The sequence below is a fragment of the Spermophilus citellus genome, assembly GCF_964194105.1.
Source record: "Spermophilus citellus genome assembly, chromosome: 4".
NCBI lineage: Eukaryota > Metazoa > Chordata > Mammalia > Rodentia > Sciuridae > Spermophilus > Spermophilus citellus.
The window spans coordinates 185,517,780-185,537,776 of record NC_138185.1 but is presented as its reverse complement, the minus strand read 5'-3'; positions in this window follow the sequence as shown (position 1 = coordinate 185,537,776).

Below are 19,997 nucleotides of genomic sequence, written 5' to 3'. Positions count from 1 at the left end.
CTTTCTCTCTTCTCCCTCCCTCACATCCCCAATATTTGTGAAACCAAGTACTTTTCATGAATTAGGTTACTGAGGACTGGGATGTCTGAATAGTATATCACAGTTATAATTTTTATCTCCTATTTTTACATTTTTTATTTTTCATAATATTTATGTTTGTTTGTTTGTTGTACTCTATTGTCTCCCACTTATGTGTCTCCCCAAAAATCACTTTATGTCTCTTCTCCTGCTACTAACCAACTTCTTTAGATTCCTCTTTCAAGTTTTCTAAGATCTAATAACTCTATATCCTCACATCCTACTCCCTCAACATCTCATTCTACACCTAACCCCTGGTTCTTTGTCCACCATCAGAAACTATAGACCCTTTTGAAAACCTACTGTTCATATTGTAGATAATAATTGAACTCACCATTTCTGTATATTGTGACACAACCATAAAGGTTTAATAGCAGCTTTTTGGTTTAAGGTTGTATATATTTTGTATTGCGATCTGTTAATATTGTACTCTCTCTTAAAGGAGAGCTATTAGAACCCTGGAGAGATACTATAAGCCTATAGGATAAAAACTGTAATGCCTTGGATCCGCAGTGCTAGAAGGGAAGACACATGAACAACATGAAAAATCAAAGAAGTAGTGCCCCAAACAAACCAAGATCCTACATTATTAGAATCCATGGGCAACACAACAGAAGAAATTACAGAGAAGTTCAGGATGTACATAATTAAAATGTTCTGTGAACTATAGGATGGTATAAGAGAGCAAATACAGTCAGCAGAAGATCATTTTGATAAAGAGTTACATGGGCAAATATAGAAAGCAAAAGATTACTTCAATAAAGAGATAAAGGTTCTGAAAAAGAAAAACAGAAATCCTTGAAATGAAAGAAAGAATAAACTTAATTAAAACTCAATAGAAAGTACCACCAACAGATTAGATCATCTGGAAGATAGAACCTCAGACAATAAAGAGAAAATATGTAATATTGAAAAGAATGTTGACCACAGAGTGAAGATGGTAGGAACCTTCAAAAATTATGGGATAACATAAAAAGACCAAATTTAAGAATTATTAAGATAGAGGAAGGCATAGAGTTCCAAAACAAAGGATTGAACAATCTATTCAATTCAATGAAATGATATCAGAAAATTTTCCAAATATAAAGAATGAATTGGAAAAATCAAATACAAGAGGTCTACAGAACACCAAATGTACAAAATCACAATAGATCCACACCACGGCACATTATAATGAAAATGTCTAGCATACAGAATAAAGAGAGAATTTTAAAAGCCACAAGAGAAAGGAATCAGCTTACATATAGGGGGAAGCCAATTAGGATATTTGCAGATTTTTCCAGACCCTCAAAGATAGAAGATCCTGGAACCACATATACCATGCTCTGAAAGAATATGGATGCCAATCAAGAATCCTATATCCAGCAAAATTAAGCTTTATATTTGATGACAAAATAAAATCCTTCCAAGATTCCAACATGGCGGTGGGTGCAGAGAGATCAAGTCTCTGACCTCTTCAGCTGTGCAGGCATAGGGAGTCATAAACAACCTAAATCTGTTTGCTCAGGATCACTAGGCAATGCTGAGCTGACGTGGATCTGGGGCAAACAGTCTGGGCCTCTCAGAACACACTCTGAGCCTGGATCGGCTGAATTCAAGCTCCCGTTCGCCTGCTTCCCGCAGATAAACAGCTGTGACTCAGCACTAATCCATCCGGCTGAAACAACTGGTCAGCCCTTCTCATCCTATGGAGGTAAATGCCTACCGAGCCTTCATAGGTAGTGGCCACAGGTTTGAAACGGGGCTTGGGAGAGACAGTAAGGACCCACCCGTTGCATTGGTCGCCCGGCAAAGGGAAACGAACTGTCGCCATTTGCAAGAGATACCACCATGGCAGAGAACTGACGTCATCAGACTGCGGCGGAGGAGATAACTTCATTGAAACCTGCGGCTACAGGTGTGTAATTCCCTAGCCTTCCCTCTCCACACATCGGGGAAACCTTAAGGGCCCCTCCCAGCTCTCCTGTAAGGGCCCCTCCCAGCTCTCCCGTGAGCACGATAGCCAGACCCAAGGAATCAGAGGTGGTGCGGGACCCGCAGTGCGGAACTACCGCTCCCACCAGTGCTGACAGCTGAGGTCTCTTGCACCAGCTACCAGGGGCGTGGCTACCGGAGGGCAAGTAAAATTCGCTGAGGATTCTCAGCCCCAAGTTCTACAAACTTAGGGTCTGAGGGAATGGCAAACTGGAAGAGTGTGCCCAGTCGTTCATGAAAACAGGGCTCCCGGGAGCAGCAGACCTGGCGTGTAGCCAGTATTGTGATGAGCAGGGAGGAAGAGCATGAGAAAAAGAGTAACATTAAACAGGGACGAGAGGTGGGAGGGAAAGGGAGAAAGAAGGGAAATTGCATGGAAATGGAAGGAGACCCTCATTGTTATACAAAATTTCATATAAGAGGATGTGAGGGTAAAGGGGAAAAAAAACAAGAGAGAGAAATGAATTACAGTAGATGGGGTAGAGAGAGAAGATGGGAGGGGAGGGGAGGGGGGATAGTAGGGGATAGGAAAGGTAGCAGAATACAACAATTACTAATAGGGCATTATGTAAAATTGTGGATGTGTAACCGATGTGATTCTGCAATCTGCATTTGGGGTAAAATTGGGGGTTCATAACCCACTTCAATCTAATGTATGAAATATGATATGTCAAGAGCTTTGTAATGTTGTGAACAACCAATAAAAAAATTTTTTTTAAAAATAAAAAATAAAAATAAAAATAAAATCCTTCCATAGCAAACAAAAGCTAAAAGAATTTACAACAAGAAAGCCTACACTATAGAACATCCTCAGCAAAATATTCCATGAGGAGGAAATGTAAAACAACAATGAAAATTAGCAAAGGGAGATATTACACTAAAGGAAAAACCAATCAAAGGAGAAAACAAGTCAAATACCAAAAATAAATAAAAATGATCAGGAAAACAAATCATATCTCAATAATAACCCTGAATGTTAATGGCCTAAACTCACCAATCAAAAGACATAGACTGGCAGATTGGATTAAAAAAAAAAAGAAACCCAACAATATGACTTCAAGAGTCAAATAGACCACAACACAATAATTCTAGGTGACTTTAACACACCTCTTTCACCACTGGATAGATGATCTTCCAAATAAAAGCTAAACAAAGAAACTAGAGAACTCAATAATACAATCAATAACAGACTTAACAGAATATTCCATCCATCAATGAGTGAGTACACTTTCATCTCAGCAACACATGGATCCTTCTCTAAAAGAACCACATATTATGCCACAAAGCAACACTTAGCAAATACAAAAAGTAGAGATACTATCCTGCATTCTATCAGATTACAATGAAATGAAATTAGAAATCAATGATAAAATAAAAAAATAGAAGCTTCTCCAACACCTGCAGACTAAATAATATGCTATTGAATGAACAATGGGTTGCAAAAGACACCAAAGAGGAGATTAAAAAATTCTTAGAGGTAAATGAGAACACTGATACAACACATTGAAATCTCTGGGACACTATGAAGGCAGTACTAAGAGGAAAGTTCATTGCATAGAGTTCATTCCTTCAAAGAAGAAAAATTCAACAAATAAATGACTTAACATTACTTCTGAAAGCCCTAGAAAAATAAGAACAAATCAACACCACAAGCAGTAGAAGACAGGAAATAATTAAATTCAGAGCTGAAATCAATGAATTTGAAACAAAAGAAACAATAGAAAAAAATGGCAAAACAAAAAGTTTGATCTTTGAAAAAATAAATAAAATTGATAAACCCTTAGCCATGCTAACAAAGAGAAGGAGAGAGAAAACTCAAGTTACTAATATCTGTGATGAAAAAAGGAAATATCACGACAGACACTACAGAAATACAGAAAATAATTAGAAATTATTTTGAAAATTTGTACTCCAATAAAGTAGAAAATATCAAAGGCATTGATGAATTTCTAGATTCGTATGATTTGCCCAAACTGAATCAGGATAATATACACAAGTTAAATAGATCAATTGCAAGAAATGAAATAGAAGACACCATCAGAAGCCTAGCCATCTAGAAAGCCCAGGACTAGATGGATACAAAGCTGAGTTCTAAAGACCTTTAAAGAAGAACTGATACCAATACTCTTCAATTTATTTCATGAAATAGAAAAAGAAGGAACACTTTCAAACTCATTCTATGAGGCCAATATCACCCGGATTCCAAAACCAGGCAAAGACACATTAAAGAAAGAAAACTTCAGACCAATATATCTAATGAACATAGATATAAAAATTCTCAATAAAATTCTGGCAAATCAAATACAAAAATATATCATAAAGATAGTACACCACAATCAAGTGGGGTTCATCCCAGGGATGAAAGGTTGATTCAACATATGAAAATCAATAAATGTAATTCATCACATAGATAGACTTAAAGATAAGAACCATATGATCATCTCAATAGATGCAGAAAAAGCATTCCATTTAAAAACTAAGCATGTGTAGAGCCAATAGATTGTGGACTCTCTTTTCTGTACAGCTTGTGTTAGTGACAGCCTCTACACAGTCTCAGAACACTAGTCCTTTTCTCACTTCTGAAGAACTTTGGAATTTACAACTACCTCACCTCACCTAGTTATACACCACAGTATGTGACTGAATTAAACCCAGACCAACCCTTACAACAGTAAAGACATTATGGTATTCCCGGTGACTATGCTAAGCTTTGAAGTACAAATTTCACTTCTACACCAGCCCCTATAAAGACATTAGGTGTTTGAAAAAAGTTTAAATGTGAAACACTGCATTTAGTTTTAGGAACTTGGCTATGAATGAGATCACTATTCATTTAGTAGTTCCCCAAATGAGTTAGATAACTATGTAAAAAGAAAGGAAGGTCCCTTGGAGACTTGAAATTCTGCAGTAGCAAAATCCCATCTTCTTTGTTCAAGAAGATTGTAGTTCATTTTCAGAATTCACTCCAGAATCCAGTGATCTTGGGATGTCAGCAAACCCATCAGGGCAAGAGGTACACAAAAAGGAACAGCACCACGTCCAAGAGCACAAAGAGCCAGAGGTCCAGCCAGTACGAGTGTTTCCGCAGCCCATTGGTCCTGGCCTGCTGGGCCTCCAGCTCGCCGACCAGCCACCATTGGCCGCATGCCTCCATCCTGCCCCAGCTGTCCCTGCCTTTCGGGACCGCTCAGGAAGCCCGAGGTGGGCGGAACCCTAGGACCAATTATTTAAAAGACTATTTTTCTCCTATTGAGTTGTTTTGGCATCTTTTTCAAGAATCAATTGCCCCATGAGAGGTGCAGTGGTGCACTCCTCTAATACCAGCAGCTCAGGCTGCTAAGGCAGGAGGATCGCGAGTTCAAAGCCAGCCTCAGCAACTTAGCAAAACCCTGTCTCAAAAAAAAAAAAAAAAAAAAAGGCTAGGATGTGGGTCAGTGGTTAAAGGCCCTGGGTTCTAACCCTAGTACCAAACATATATATATTTGGTACTAGGGATATATATATATATAATTATATGTGTGTGTGTGCCTTAGCAGTCAAAGCTACCTTGATAAAGAAGGAAAAAGCTAAAGACTCACATTCCCCATTTCCAAATTTATTACAAAGCTAGCTATAGTAATTAAACAGTATGGTACTTGCATAAGCATAGACATATAGGTCAATCGAAGCAACAGAGTCCAGAAATCCCCAATATATATAATGAATTGATTTCAGTGAGTGCCAAAACAATTCAATAGAGAGCTAAAATTTTCTCTCCAACAAATAGTACTGGACAAATGGATAGCCACATGCGAATAATAAAATTGGATCCCTACTTCATGCTATCTACAAAAAGTTACTCAAAATGGATAAATTTAAGACTTAAATATAATAATCAACTGTAAAACTTTTATTTAAAAAAGGGAATTAATCTTCATGATCTTGTGTTTGGAAATGTATTCTTAGAAATGACAGCAAAAACACAAGCATTGGAAAAAAATGGCACTTCAAATCTTATAGTCTAGTAATCAGAATATATAAAGAACTCTTAGAACACAACAGGAGAAAGACAGAAACAAAACATAACAGAAAAAAAGTCAAGGACTTGAATAAATAGTTCCCTAAAGATGTATGAATGTGCTGGATTCAGTGGTACATTCCACTGATCCCAGCAATTCACGAGGTAGAAGGAGGATAGTCGCAAGTTCAAGGCCATCCTCAGCAACTTAGTGAAGCCCTAGGGGATATAACTCAGTGGTAAAGCACCCCTGTGTTGACTTCCCATTATAAATAAATAAATGAATATATACACACACACACACACACACACACACACACACACACACACAAATAGTAGACAACACTTGAAAAAATAACATACTTAGTCATAATGAAATACCATTTCATATACATTGAGATAGAAAGGAAAAGAGAAAGGAGGAAGGAAGAGAGGGAGGAAGGAAGGGAAAAAAGAGGTAGGTAGATAGGAAGGGAGGGGAGAGCACAATGTTAGTGAGAACCTTCACGCATTACTGGTGGGAAGGTAAAATGGGACAGCTACTGTGGCAGTTTGCCTATTTCTTAATAATCTAAACACATCATCACCATTTGATGAAGCAATAGAACTCCTAGATATATATCCAAAAGAATTGTAAAGGGTGCTATAGTTTGGACAAGTGTTCCCCAAAGCCCATGTGTTAACAACTTGTGGTACTATTGAGAGGTGGTAGAACTTTCTGGGAGGTGGGACCTAATGGAAGGCTGTTAGGTCACTGGGGTCGTGCCCTTGAAGGGGATACTGGCATCCCAGCTCCTTCTTAGTTTTCTCTTTGTTTCCTGACACCATGAAGTGAACAAGTCTCCTCTGTCCCATGCTCCCACCATGATATACCATGCCACCACAGGCACCAAGTAACAGGAACAAGCAACCATGACACTGAAGCCTCTGAAACTATGAGCCAAAATAAAATTTTTCTTCTTTTAATTTTCTTAGGTATTTTGTCACAGTAATGGACAGGCATCCAAACAAAAATTTGAATATGAATGTCTATAGCAACACTATTCATGACAGTCAAGAGGTAGAAACAACCCAAGTGTCCATTAACTGAAGAAAGATTAAACAAAATGCAATGTGTCCGCAGAAAAGAACATTATTCAGTGATTTAAAAAAATAAAACACTTATACACACTTCACTGTTGTGAACCTTAAAAACATGCTAGATAAAAGAGGTCAAACACAAAAAATCACACGTGTATGACTTCATTTATATGAAACATTCTGAATAGGAAAATCTATAAAACAAATAGTTGCCTTGTGATTTCCAGTGGATAAAGGGATGGATGAATAGGAGTAAATGCTTGATGGGTATGAGATTTTCTTTTGAGTGAGGAAGATCTCTTGGAACTAGAGAGAAGTAATAGTTGTATAATATTGTGAATACATTAAATGCCACTTTACGTACTTTAAAGTGGTTAATTTTTATGCTTTGTGAATTTTACCTTAATAAAAAAAATCATGTGAACATAAATGTAAAGGTATCTCTCAACTCTAACTTGACTCCCTTGATCAATATGCCTACCTTTATACTACAAAAAAAAAAAATTTTTTGGTTCAAGAATCTCCTGAGGATACTGGGGTTCTGACTCAGTGGTAGAGTGCTTGCCTCGCATACATGGGGCACTGGGTTTGATCCTCAGCACCATATAAATAAATAAAATAAAGGTATTGTGTCCATCTATAACTAAAAAAAAATTTAAAGAATCCCCTGAAAAACTCATTTAAGTGAACGCCAAAAGTTTTTATCTTTCCAATAAATATTATCAAATGACTACTTACTCCCAAAGACTTCAAGGGATTGTTTCAAAATTCTTTCCTTGATGGGCCCACCAATCATAAACTATGTGATCACAATCTTCATCTAATCCTAATTAAAACTTCTTCTGAAAGAATTACCTTAAACCATGCTCCTAAACTGAATAAATATCCTATGTTTGTCCTCCCCACTTTCAAAAACTATTAAAACAATTATCATTTATCAGGATGATAATCTCTCCTTCCACAGTAAGATTAAATTCAGCTGGCTTTGATTCTCAGCACCACATAAAAATGAATAAATAAAATAAAAGTATTGTGCCCAACTATAACTAAATATATATATATTAAAATATGGGCTGGGGATGTGGCTCAAATGGTAGCACGCTCGCCTAGCATGCGTGAAGCACTGGGTTTGATTCTCAGCACCACACAAAAATAAAAAAAAATAAAGATATTGTGTCCACCTAAAAACTAAAAAATAAAATATAAAAAGAATCAGCCTAGTCTCATCAACAAATTGTTCTATTGAAACTTTCAGAAGGCAGCATTCAATGATCTTGCAGTTCCCATCAAGAACCTATGAAGGTTGTATTTTTTTCTTCCCTTCCCCCTCACACCATCATATATGTATTTTGTATAACCATGAGGGTCTCCTTCCATCTTCTGTGCAATCCCCCTTCTCCCTCCCATTCCCTTCCACTTCTCTTCCTTGTTTCATAGTAATCTTCTTCTCATGCTCTTCCTCCCTACTCTGTTTTGAGTCACCTCTTATATCAGAGAAGACATTCAGCATTTGTTTTTTAGGGATTGGCTAACTTTGCTTAGCATAATCTGCTCTAATGCCATCCATTTCCCTGCAAATGCCATGATTTTGTTATTTTTTAGTGCTGAGTAATATTCCATTGTGTATAAATGCCACATTTTTTTATCCATTCATCTAGTGAAGGGCATCTAGGTTGGTTCCATAATCCAGATATTGTGAATTGTGCTGCTATGAACATTGATGTAGCTGTGTCTTTGTAGTATGCTCTTTTTAGGTCTTTTGGGTATTGTCTGAGAAGGGGAATAGCTGGGTCAAATGGTGGTTCCATTCCCAGCTTTCCAAGGAATCTCCATACTGCCCTCCAAATTGGCTGCACCAATTTGCAGTCCCACCAGCAATGTACAAGTGTACCTTTTCCCCCACATCCTCGCCAGCACTTGTTATTGTTTGACTTCATAATGGCTGCCATTCTTACTGGCATGAGATGGTATCTTAAAGTGGTTTTAATTTGCATTTCTCTGACTGCTAGAGATGGTGAGAATTTTTTAGTGTAATTGTTGATTTATTGTATATCCTCTTCTGTGAAGTGTCTGTTTAGATCCTTGGCCCATTTGTTGATTGGGTTATTTGTTTTTTTGTTGTTGTTGTTGTTTAACTTTTTGAGTTCTTTGTATATTCTGGATATTAGGGCTCTATCTGAAGTGTGAGGGGTAAAAATTTGTTCCCAGGATGTAGGCTCCCTATTTACCTCACTTATTATTTCTCTTGCTGAGAAAAAACTTTTTAGTTTGAATACGTTCCATTTGTTGATTCTTGATTTTAACTCTTGTGTTATAGGTGTCCTATTAAGGAATTTGGAGCCCGACCCCACAAGTTGGAGTTTAGGGCCAACTTTTTCTTCTATTAGACGCAGAGTCTCTGGTTTGATTCCTAGCACCTTGATCCATTTTGAGTTAACTTTTGTGCATGGTGAGAGAAAGGGATTCAATTTCATTTTGTTGCATATGGATTTCCAGTTCTCCCAGCACCATTTGTTGAAGATGCTATTCTTTCTCCATTGCATGCTTTTAGCACCTTTAGGATTGCTGTATGTATACACATGGATGTATAACCAATGTGATCCTGCAATCTGTACCCGTGGAAAAACGAGAATTCATATCCTATTTGAATCAAATGTATGATATGTCAAGATCATTGTATTGTCTTGAGCAACTAATAAAAAATAAAGAACCTATGAAGGGACCCTGGCTCATGGTACACATCTCTAATCCCAGCAACTCAGGAGTCAGATAAGTTTTGAAACAAACACCCAGGAAATCATCACCATATTCAATCAAACAGTGAACATATACATGACTCCCCCAAATTTCCTCATGCCCCTTTATAATCTCTCACCCATTCATACCTCATCTCCAGGCAATCACCTAGCTTTCTTTTATCTCCATAGGTTGCATTTTCTGAAATTTTTCATAATTAATATAGTATGCATTATTTTTCTGGCTTTAATTAAGCATAATTATTTCTAGGTTCATTCTTAAAATAATAGTGTGTATAAAGTACGTCTTTTTTATTGCTATGCTGTATTATATAACTATACCATATTTTGTCATACATTTATCAGTTAATGAACTTTTCCAGGGTTTGGTTATTGTATACACAGTCACTATGGATTTTGTATGCAAGTCTCTGTTATAATAACTGGGTCATATAGGAGGTAGGTTTCTGTTTTCTAAAGTGGATGTATCATTTTAAATTTCCACAGTGTATGAGTTCTAGTTCCTCTGTATTCTTGCTAACACTTGATACGATTACTCTTTAATTTCAGTCATTTTAATATTATTATAGCCATCTCCCTGCTTTTGATTACTATTTACATAGAATATCATTTTCTACCCTCTTCAATCTATTTTTGTCTTTGACTCTAAAATTTAGTCTATTGTAGATAGAGTGTAGTTAGATGTACTGTCTGACTTGTCATAGATTGTTTTGGTTTGGTTTTATCCATTCTGCCATTCTCTTTTTCCTGGAGAGTTTAATCCATTTATAAATAATTACTGATATGGTAGGATTTACTTCTGTCACTTGGCTATTTGTTTTTCATATACCTTATTGCTTTTTTGTCCTTATTTCCTGCATTACCATCTTCTTTTGTGTGTTTAGTTGATTTTGTAGTAAAATGTTTACCTTTTTTTCCCTTATGCTTTTTTGTGTATATACTTCAACAATTTTCTCATGGTTACTATGAGAATTACATTTAGCACTCTAAAGTCATAAGCCTGTAACTTGAATTCATACCAGTTTAACTCCAATAATATACAAAATATTCTGCACTTGTGTGTGTGTGTGTGTGTGTGTGTGTGTGTGTGTTTGGTGCTGGAGATTGAACCCAGGGCCTTATGCACTCAATGCAAAAACATTCTACCAACTGAGTTATATACTCTGTACTTTTAGCAGCTCTGTCAACAACCCTTTCAATCAATGTCAAAAAATGACCTCTTTATTTGTGTTTCCAAAAACATGAACTAAAAACTTTTTAATACATTAATGTATCAATTAATGTAGAGAATATAGTGTGAAGTTACAAATGAAGGTTACAATAACACTAAAATAATAACTTTTAGAATAATAATTTTAATGATTATTAATCATTAAATTAATATATAATTTTAATAATAATAACACTTTTAGAATAACAATTTTTAACATAAAAACCTCTGAAATCATATAGAAAACAAAAAGTGGAATAATACATCATTGTTATAATAATAGAAAATCATTTCTGGGTATCTGTGGGAGATTGGTTCCAGATCCTCTGCACAGATTCCAAAATCTGCAGATGCTCAAGTCCTTTCAATAAAATGGTATAGCATTTTAATATAACCCATGCACATCTTCTCATATACTTTAAGTCATTTCTAGATTGCTTGTTATACCTAATACAATACTTACACTATATAAATATTTGCTATGCAGTATTTAGAGAATGATGACAGGAAAATATATCTGTACATTTTCAGTACTTATGTAATTTTTGCCCACAGTTGGTTAAATCCACAATTGTGAAATCCACAAATACGGAGGGGAAAAAGGCTGACTATCTAGCTTTTGTAATTGTCCATGTATTTGCCTTACTGAGACTATTAGTCCTTCATGCAGCTTCAAGTTACTATCTAGTATCCTTTCATTTTAACTGGCAGGACTTCCTCTAAGCATTTCTTGCAGAACAGGTCTGGTAGAAATGAATTCAATTAAGTTTGTGTTTATTTGGGAATGTTTTAATTTATTTTTCAATATGGGAATATAGTTTTGCTTTGACAATTTTTTCTTTCTTTAGTACTTTGAAAATATTGGCCCACCATCCTCTAGCCTCCAAAGTGTATCTTAAGAAAGATACGTGCAGTGAATCTTAATGACAATTCCTTGTATATGACAAGTCACTTTTTCTGCTTTCAAAATTATTTTCTTTTGTTTTTGTCTTTCAGCTTTTTTTAATTAAAATGTACCTTGAGTTCCTCATATGTTGATTTCTTGAACATTTATATTGCTGTCTTCCATCAACTTGGGGAACTTTTCAGCCATTATTTCTTCAAATATTCTCTTTCTTTCCTCTGAGACTGCTATAATGTGTGTATTGTCTACTTGATGGTATTCCACAGGTTCCTTGGACTCAGTTCACTTTTCTCTAGTTTTTTTTTCCTTCCTATTCCTCAGAATCTGTTATTTTCATTGTCTTATTTCCAAGTTCACTAATTTTTCCCCTCCACCTGCTCAAATCTGCCTTTGAATCCTTCTAGTAAATTTTTTTTCATGTTAGTTATTTGTATATTTTAGTAGTATGTAATTTCTTTTTTGGTTTATTTTTAGGCTTTCTATTTCTTTATTGGTATTTCCATTTTCTTCCTACATCATTTTTATAATTCTCCATGTCTTAATTCTTTGATCTAAAGATGCTGTTTTGGGGTTTATGTTTGTCTAGTAGATCTACCGTAATGTATTTTGCAGGGATAGTGTATTAGCTTAATTTTTTTCCTTTGTATGGGCCAGAGTTTTCTGCTTCTGTGCATGCCTTGTGTTGGGAACTTCCCTGGGCCTTTCAGACATGGAGGCAGGCAAATTGCCAGTGGGCGGCTAGAACTCCCTGGGCCTTTCAGATAAGGAGCCCCTAATGCAACATGGCGTCGGGCAAGTTGCCAGTGGGCGGATAACAAGTTTTGAAAATTTTCTAATTGGTCCTCCCGTCTTCCACGCTCGTGGACAGTTCTTGCCCCCCATGAATCTTATGCAGGGCGGATGAGCGTGCACCATAGGTGATGACCTGACCTTTGCTATGATTGGCCCTGGAAGCTTCCTGGTTTAAGATAATGGACTCTCACTTTCTATATAAGCTAGAACCAGCTTGCAGTAAAGTGCTTCATCTTTGTCACTGCTATCTGTGTGTGTGCATTTTAATCTCCGACGACAAACCTTGGCCTTTCACCTTGTGACTTGTGTTTGTGTGGAAAATTGGACGTTTGAATTTAATAATGTAGTAGTTTGGAAACTGGATTCTCCCTCTTGGCCAGGGTTTGATTGTTTTTGTTTTTAGTTTTTGATTGCTGCATGCTGTCTCTGTGCCAAGGATCAGCCTGAGGTATAAATTTAAAGTCTTCTTGGTTACTTGCTGAGCCTGTGCCTTCACCTGTGCATGCATGATGACTTCCTAGTTTCCCCCATAAATGTGGTTTCTTTTAAATGTCCTCTTCTTCAATATGTGGCTCCTAAAAAGGCAAAAAGAGATAAATAAAGGTGGGAAAGCACTGGCCCTTTATGTCTCCTGGATACCACTTTAGCCAGAGGGAGAGGGGTCTACAATGATGAAGGGTGATGCAATCATAATGGCCACCACCTTTTTGTCTACCTCTGTGATCAGATACAGCAATCTCTCAAAGTACAGATCCCCAGTGTTTGGAGATCCTTTCTGCCCATCCTGGTTCCTTCAAGCTGTGTCCAAGCTGCTCCAGGAACACAGGCACAACTACCCAACACAGGGCTAAAGGAGAGGGAATGGGTAGCTACTACTCCACTAAGAGCTGCAATTGACCACAAAAAAACTGCAATTTATCCTCGAAGACTTCCCCTGGAAGTTGCAAGTTATCAATAGATTCCAGAATTCCAAAACGGTTATATCAAACAAATTGTCATCTAGGTGGATAGACAGATTTCTGGTGCTTCCTACTTTGCCCTCTTTGAAGAATTTTCCTCCTGAATTTTAGTCATTCTCATAGGTAAGTAGAACCTCATTGGTTTTAATGTGCATTTCCCCAATAACCAGTGATCTTTTTCATCTGCTTATTTGCCATGTATATCTCTTCTTTGGTGAAGTGTTTCTTAAAATTGTTTGCCCATTTATTAATAGGACTTTCTTATTATTGACTTTTGTTAGTGTTTTTAGTGTATTCTGGTTACAAGTTCTTGATTTATAAGTATTTTTTCCCAACTTATTTGCTTTTTCATTTTCATTTCACCACTTAAATTTCTAAACTGTTGAGAGCCACAGCCAAAGGGGCCCCAGCAAACTTCCAGCTGCCGGCTGATGATTGGCTCACAGCGGCCCCAGCAACATCTAGCTGATTGGCTCCTCTGCAGTGATGTTCATTGGGCTGTTTCCCTGCCCTTCAGACTGCCAGCTGATGATTGGCTCACAGCGGCCCCAGCAACATCTAGCTGATTGGCTCCTCCACGGAGCTGCTCATTGGGGGACTTCTTTGGCTCCGCCCACACAACCCATCCAATTGGCCTCAAGAACAGGAGGATTGTGGGAGGTGGGGAGGGTTGTGTGGGGGTGAGAGGCTTGTGGGAAGCCGGTGGTGGCAGTTGGGCTCTGAGGGTTTTTTCCTGAGGAGCTGTTTTGTTTGGCGTTTGTAGTTCTAAAAATAAAGTTAGTTTCTTTTGACAAGTGGCTCCTGAATTGTGCCCAGCCAGACTGCGGCACTAAACAGTGTCCTTTGAATAGCAAACATTTTTAATCTTATAAAGTTTAATTTATTAAATATTTCTACTATGGTTTGTGGTATTGTGTCTATGAAATCTCTACCTGGTCATAAAGATTTTTGTCTTTTCTTTTCTCTACAAATCTTATTGCTTTGTGTTTGGCATCTAGGTCTGCTCCATTTTGAGTTAAATTTTGTATGTAGTTGAAGGTATGGATAAAGTTCATTTTCTTTTTTTAATTTATTTTTTAGTTTTCAGTGGACACACATCTTTATTTTATTTTTATGTGGTGCTGAGGACCGAACCCAGAGCCCCGCACATGCCAGGCAAGCGTACTACCGCTTGAGCCACATCGCCAGCCCCCAAGTTCATTTTCTTACACATGGATATAAATTGTTCCAGTGTAGTTCACTGAAAATACTGTCCTTACTCTACTGAATTGCTTTCCACCATTGTCAAAAATTTGTTGTTCATGTACAGGTAGGTCTAATTCTGGACTTATTCTGTTCTATTGTTCTGTTTGTCCATCTTACAACCAGTTCCACACTCTTTAATTATTGTAGCTTCATAAATGTCTTGCACATAGTTTTAGTCTTCCAACTTTACATTTCTTTTTTACAATGTTTTGGATATTTGAGATTATTCACATATCTATATGAATCTTAGAAAACCTCGTTACTTTCTATAACAAAAAACTTCTGGGATTTTAGTGGAAATCTTATTGAATCTATTAATGATATTGGGGAGAGCTGGTATCTTAACATTATTGATCTTCATAGTATATCTTTCCATTTATTTAGTTTTTTTTCATTTCTCTCAGCCATGTTTTATAGTTTTCAGTGTACAATTCTTGCACAATTTCATTACATTTATCCCTAATGTATCTTATTTTTATTTCTATAGTGAATAGTATTTTACAAATTACAATTTCAAATTGTCTATTGTTAACATATACAATTTTTTTGCATATTGATCTTATATCCAGAAACCTCATTAAACTTATATGTTAGTTCCAGTTTCTTGTTGGTAGATTTGTTTCAGGATTTCTACATAGACAATCATGTCATTTACAAATAATTTTACTTCTTCCTCTCCTACTTAAACCTTTTTTTTCTTCAAAGACTTGTTCTTAATATAAAGTTTTGCATTTTTAATTAGTTGGCATAAATCCAATACCTGGTTGTAAACTACTCATGAATTGGCTGAAGCATCCAGTTTGACTCTTGGAATTTGTATACATTTTCCTTTGAGAGACACCCATTTTTTTCTTGCCACCAGTTTCTTGAAATGAATTAGTTGGCTTCCTATGTAATTGGACTCAATCATTAGGTGAATCATTTATTTTACCATCAGATGGTAAACAACATAACAGGCCAGAGAGCATAAATTTAAAATATCCAATTGTATCATCCCTATGGCAGAAATGGAGTTTCCTATCTTTGCTGAAACTATCCTCAGGGCCCTTTCATAGAGGCTGGCTTTTGTAATTAAGAATTTATAGAGACAGAACTTTGAAGAACTCTAGGGAGCACATAGTGTGCATCTGGAGGCTGTCTCACTGCTACAGATCTTGCAAGTAGGAAACACCACTATCCCAGCCTCTTCAGATGATGAGTGAAGCCAAAATGTTACCACACTATTTGACAACTCCTGAGGGAATATTTTAGCAGAAAACATATCACTGGGTGGTCCTCAATGACTGGGACTGGATTTGTGATATAAAAGCCTACTGACTACCATTTACAAACTGGACAGAGGCTTGTTACCTTGATAAAATGATGCCAGACTTTACCTGGGTTCACTTTAGAAAATAAGTTACCCCTCTTGGAAAAAGAAATCTTTATATAACTTAATTAAATGAGAAGAAAAACTGGACTAGATTTGAGAATCTAGATTTGAGAATCTACTCAAGGGAAATTAATGACTGCTTTCTGTTCTACATTCTTTCCAATACATGCTTTATAAAAGGCCCCTAGTTTTAGTGTAATTTTACATGTTGTGTCTCAGAGAGTAGTGGAAGTGTTAGACAATGCCATCTGGGCTATTGAACTTTTTGCCTGGGAGGTTCATAAAATTGGACAGGCAGTGTTTTAGAACAGAGCCACATAGATGAAATATTGGCCTCTTAAAGGGTAACATATGCTCTTTTAAGGAAAGAATATTGTGATTACATGCTTGCAGACATCTCTAGAATTTTTAATATTACTTAAATGGTTTAAGAAGCAAACAGACAAATCTTTGGTGCCTTCAGATTGGGAATGAATCTATTCTGTTGATTTAATATTAACACTCTTGATTCTGGATGAGAAATAAACTTCAAAATCTGATCATGATCCTTCTGCCAGCATTTTTCTGTGAGGTAGTGTTCAGATGTGTTGTCCCTCATGTGTTCAATGCTGCTGCATAGATACTATGTCATCAAATGATTTAGCAAATCTTGCTAAAATGCAATTAAAAAAAAACATCATCGATGACCAAAAAACACCATGACCCCTGATATCTATGGAAATAGGAGAGCCAAAATGACACCCCAAAACCTGATTCATCATCATGACATACAAATAGAGTGGAAGGTGGAAACTGATATGTCCCCAGATGTGAATCCTTCAGTTTAGGGTAATAATGACCATAAGGAGAAAATGCTAGGAATAGGCCAGCTTGCTGACCACACTAATAAGACTATACTATTTTGCTGTCTTCACTAAAAATCATTTTCCTCATGTCTTCTTCAACTTGATTTCACAATTTCAGGAATCTCTTGCCCTGGAAAACAAAAGTGACAAACAACTTTAATTTTGTTTCAGAAATGTTCTTTAAAAACCTCACTTAAGTGAAATCAAACGCTTCACAATTTTAAGACAGGATTAAATAACTGTTAGTCCTCCAGATATTTTTTATACATTTGCCTGGAAATCTTCACCTTGATGTGTCCCCAGTCTTAAAGAGATTATAATCCTTACCCAATCCTAATCAATTCTCCCACCCTCATTGAAATATCCCTCTTAATTCAAATCTAAACCCTGAGCTCTTCCCTTTTGGAAATGATATGAAGACTCAGTCAAGGTTGTCCTCTCCCTTATTATGGTAAGGATAAACACAAGTTACTTGACAGTATTTTGGGGGCACCTTGCTATAGTTCATTTGATTATCATCTTTCTCTTCCACTGTTTTGTATGCTCTGTAAGAACAGAGGTCAAACCTTCCTTGTTCACCAGGCACAATGGCACATGTCTATAATCCTAGTGGCTCAGAGGCTGAGGCAGGAAGATCACAAGTTCAAAGCTAGTCTCAGCAATTCAGTGAGGCCCTCTCTCAAAGTAAAAAATAAAAAGGTCTGAGCTGGGATTGTGGCTCAGAAGTAGAGTGCTTGCCTAGCATGCGTGAGGCACTGAGTTCGATCCTCAGCACCACATTAAAAAAAAAAAAAAGGTAAAAACAAAATAAAAAATTAAAAGGTCTGGGGCTTTGGCTCAGTGGTTAAGTGCCCCATATTTAAATCCCTGGTACAAAAAAAACTTTAAAAATTTTAAAAATTTTCCTGTTTATCTCAGAATTCCAGTGCCTAGAACAAGCCTGGCAATATCAAGAGCTAAGTAAGTATTTGTCAGGTGAAAGAATGAAAGCTGAAAATGTTAGAAGAGTTAATGAAATTGTCTACACAAGAAAACAACAAGGATGGAGAAAAGAGCCAGAATGGAATCTTCATATATTTGGAGTGTTTCAATACAGAAACTTCTGAATTATTAATTTTAATATGATTCCATTATAGAATTATAATTTGACTACAGTATACATTATTCACTTATATACTCATATTGCTATATATGGGAATTTAAGGGAATTTTTTAGAGTAATGTTTACTATACTTAACCTTAACCTTCTTGGTTGATCTTAGAACATAATTTCTTTGCATGATGTGATTTTGCCATATTGAAGTTTTCCTAAAATATAAGTATTTTAAAGTATGATCTTCTTAATTAGTCTCTTTCAGCTTTTTGGTGGGAAAATATTTTATACTTTATAAGATGATGTTCATGATAATGACAGAAGTTTTTTTTCTTTTCTTTTTTTTTTAGGAATGCTAGGGATTTGAATCTAGGGTCAGGATTTTCTGTATGCTAAATAAAATTATACAGAAGTGTACAGACAAGAAGCTCTACCACTGAGCCACATTCCCAGTCCTTCTTTTCTACTTGATGCTATGAATTGAATTGCATTCCCCCTCAAAAAAGATATTTTGGGGTCCTAACCCTCAATACCTTGGAATGCAACTTTATTTGGTTATCAAGTTAAAATGAAGTCACAAGGATGAATCCTAATCCAATATTGCAGGTATCCTTATAAAAAGAAAATTCTGACAGAGACATGCATATGGGGAAAATGCCATTTGAAGATAAAGTCATAGGTAAGGGTGATAATCCACAAGTCAAGGAATGCCAAAGATTGATGGCAAACAACCAGAAGCTCAGAAAGTCATAGAACAAGTACTTCCCCACAGTCCTCGGGGGAGCTAACTCTGCTAACAACTTGCTCTCAGTTTTCTAGCCTGCTAAACAATGAGATAATACCTTCTGTTGTTTAAAGCATCCACTTGTGTTTTGTTAATGCACTCCTAGCAGATGTATACCATTGGCAAAATTTTGGAAGGATTTTCTGTCTGTTTGTTTGTTGCTTAGGTCTACTGGCACTTAAAAATCAAAAGCCTAAAACTACTTTTTAGTTATTACTTAGTTCTATAGCCCTTGAACTTTTTGGATTTCTTTATGCTCTTAAAAACTGAAGACCACCAAAAGATCTCATGTAATGGAACTGCAAATTGGGGAAACCACTCTGGAAAGCAGTATGGAGATTCCTCAGAAAATCTGGAATGGAAGTACCTCTTGACCCAATTATCCTAGTCCTCAATATATGCCCAAAGGACTTAAAATCAGCATACTATGGTGACACAGTTATATCAATGTTTAAAGCAGCTCAATTCACAATAGCTAAGCTACAGAAACAACCTAGGTACCCTTCAACAGATGAATGGACAAAAAAAATATGGTGTATATACACAATGGAATATTAGTCAGCCATAAAAAAGAATGACTTTATGACTTTGGATGGTAAACAGATGGAACTGGAGACTATAATGCTAAGTGAAATAAGCCAGTCCTGAAAACACAAAGGCTGCCAAATGTTCTCTGATATGTGGGTGCTAACACACAATAAGCAGGGAAAGGAATAATGGAAATTCAGTGATTAGACAAAGGGGAATGAAGGGAAGGGAGGGGAGATGGGATTAGGAAGGACAGTAGAATGAATTGGACATAACTTTCCTATGTTCATATATGAATACATCACCAGTGAAACTCCACATCATATACAACCACAGAATAAGATCCTAATTAGAATAAGTTATATTCCATGTATGTGTAA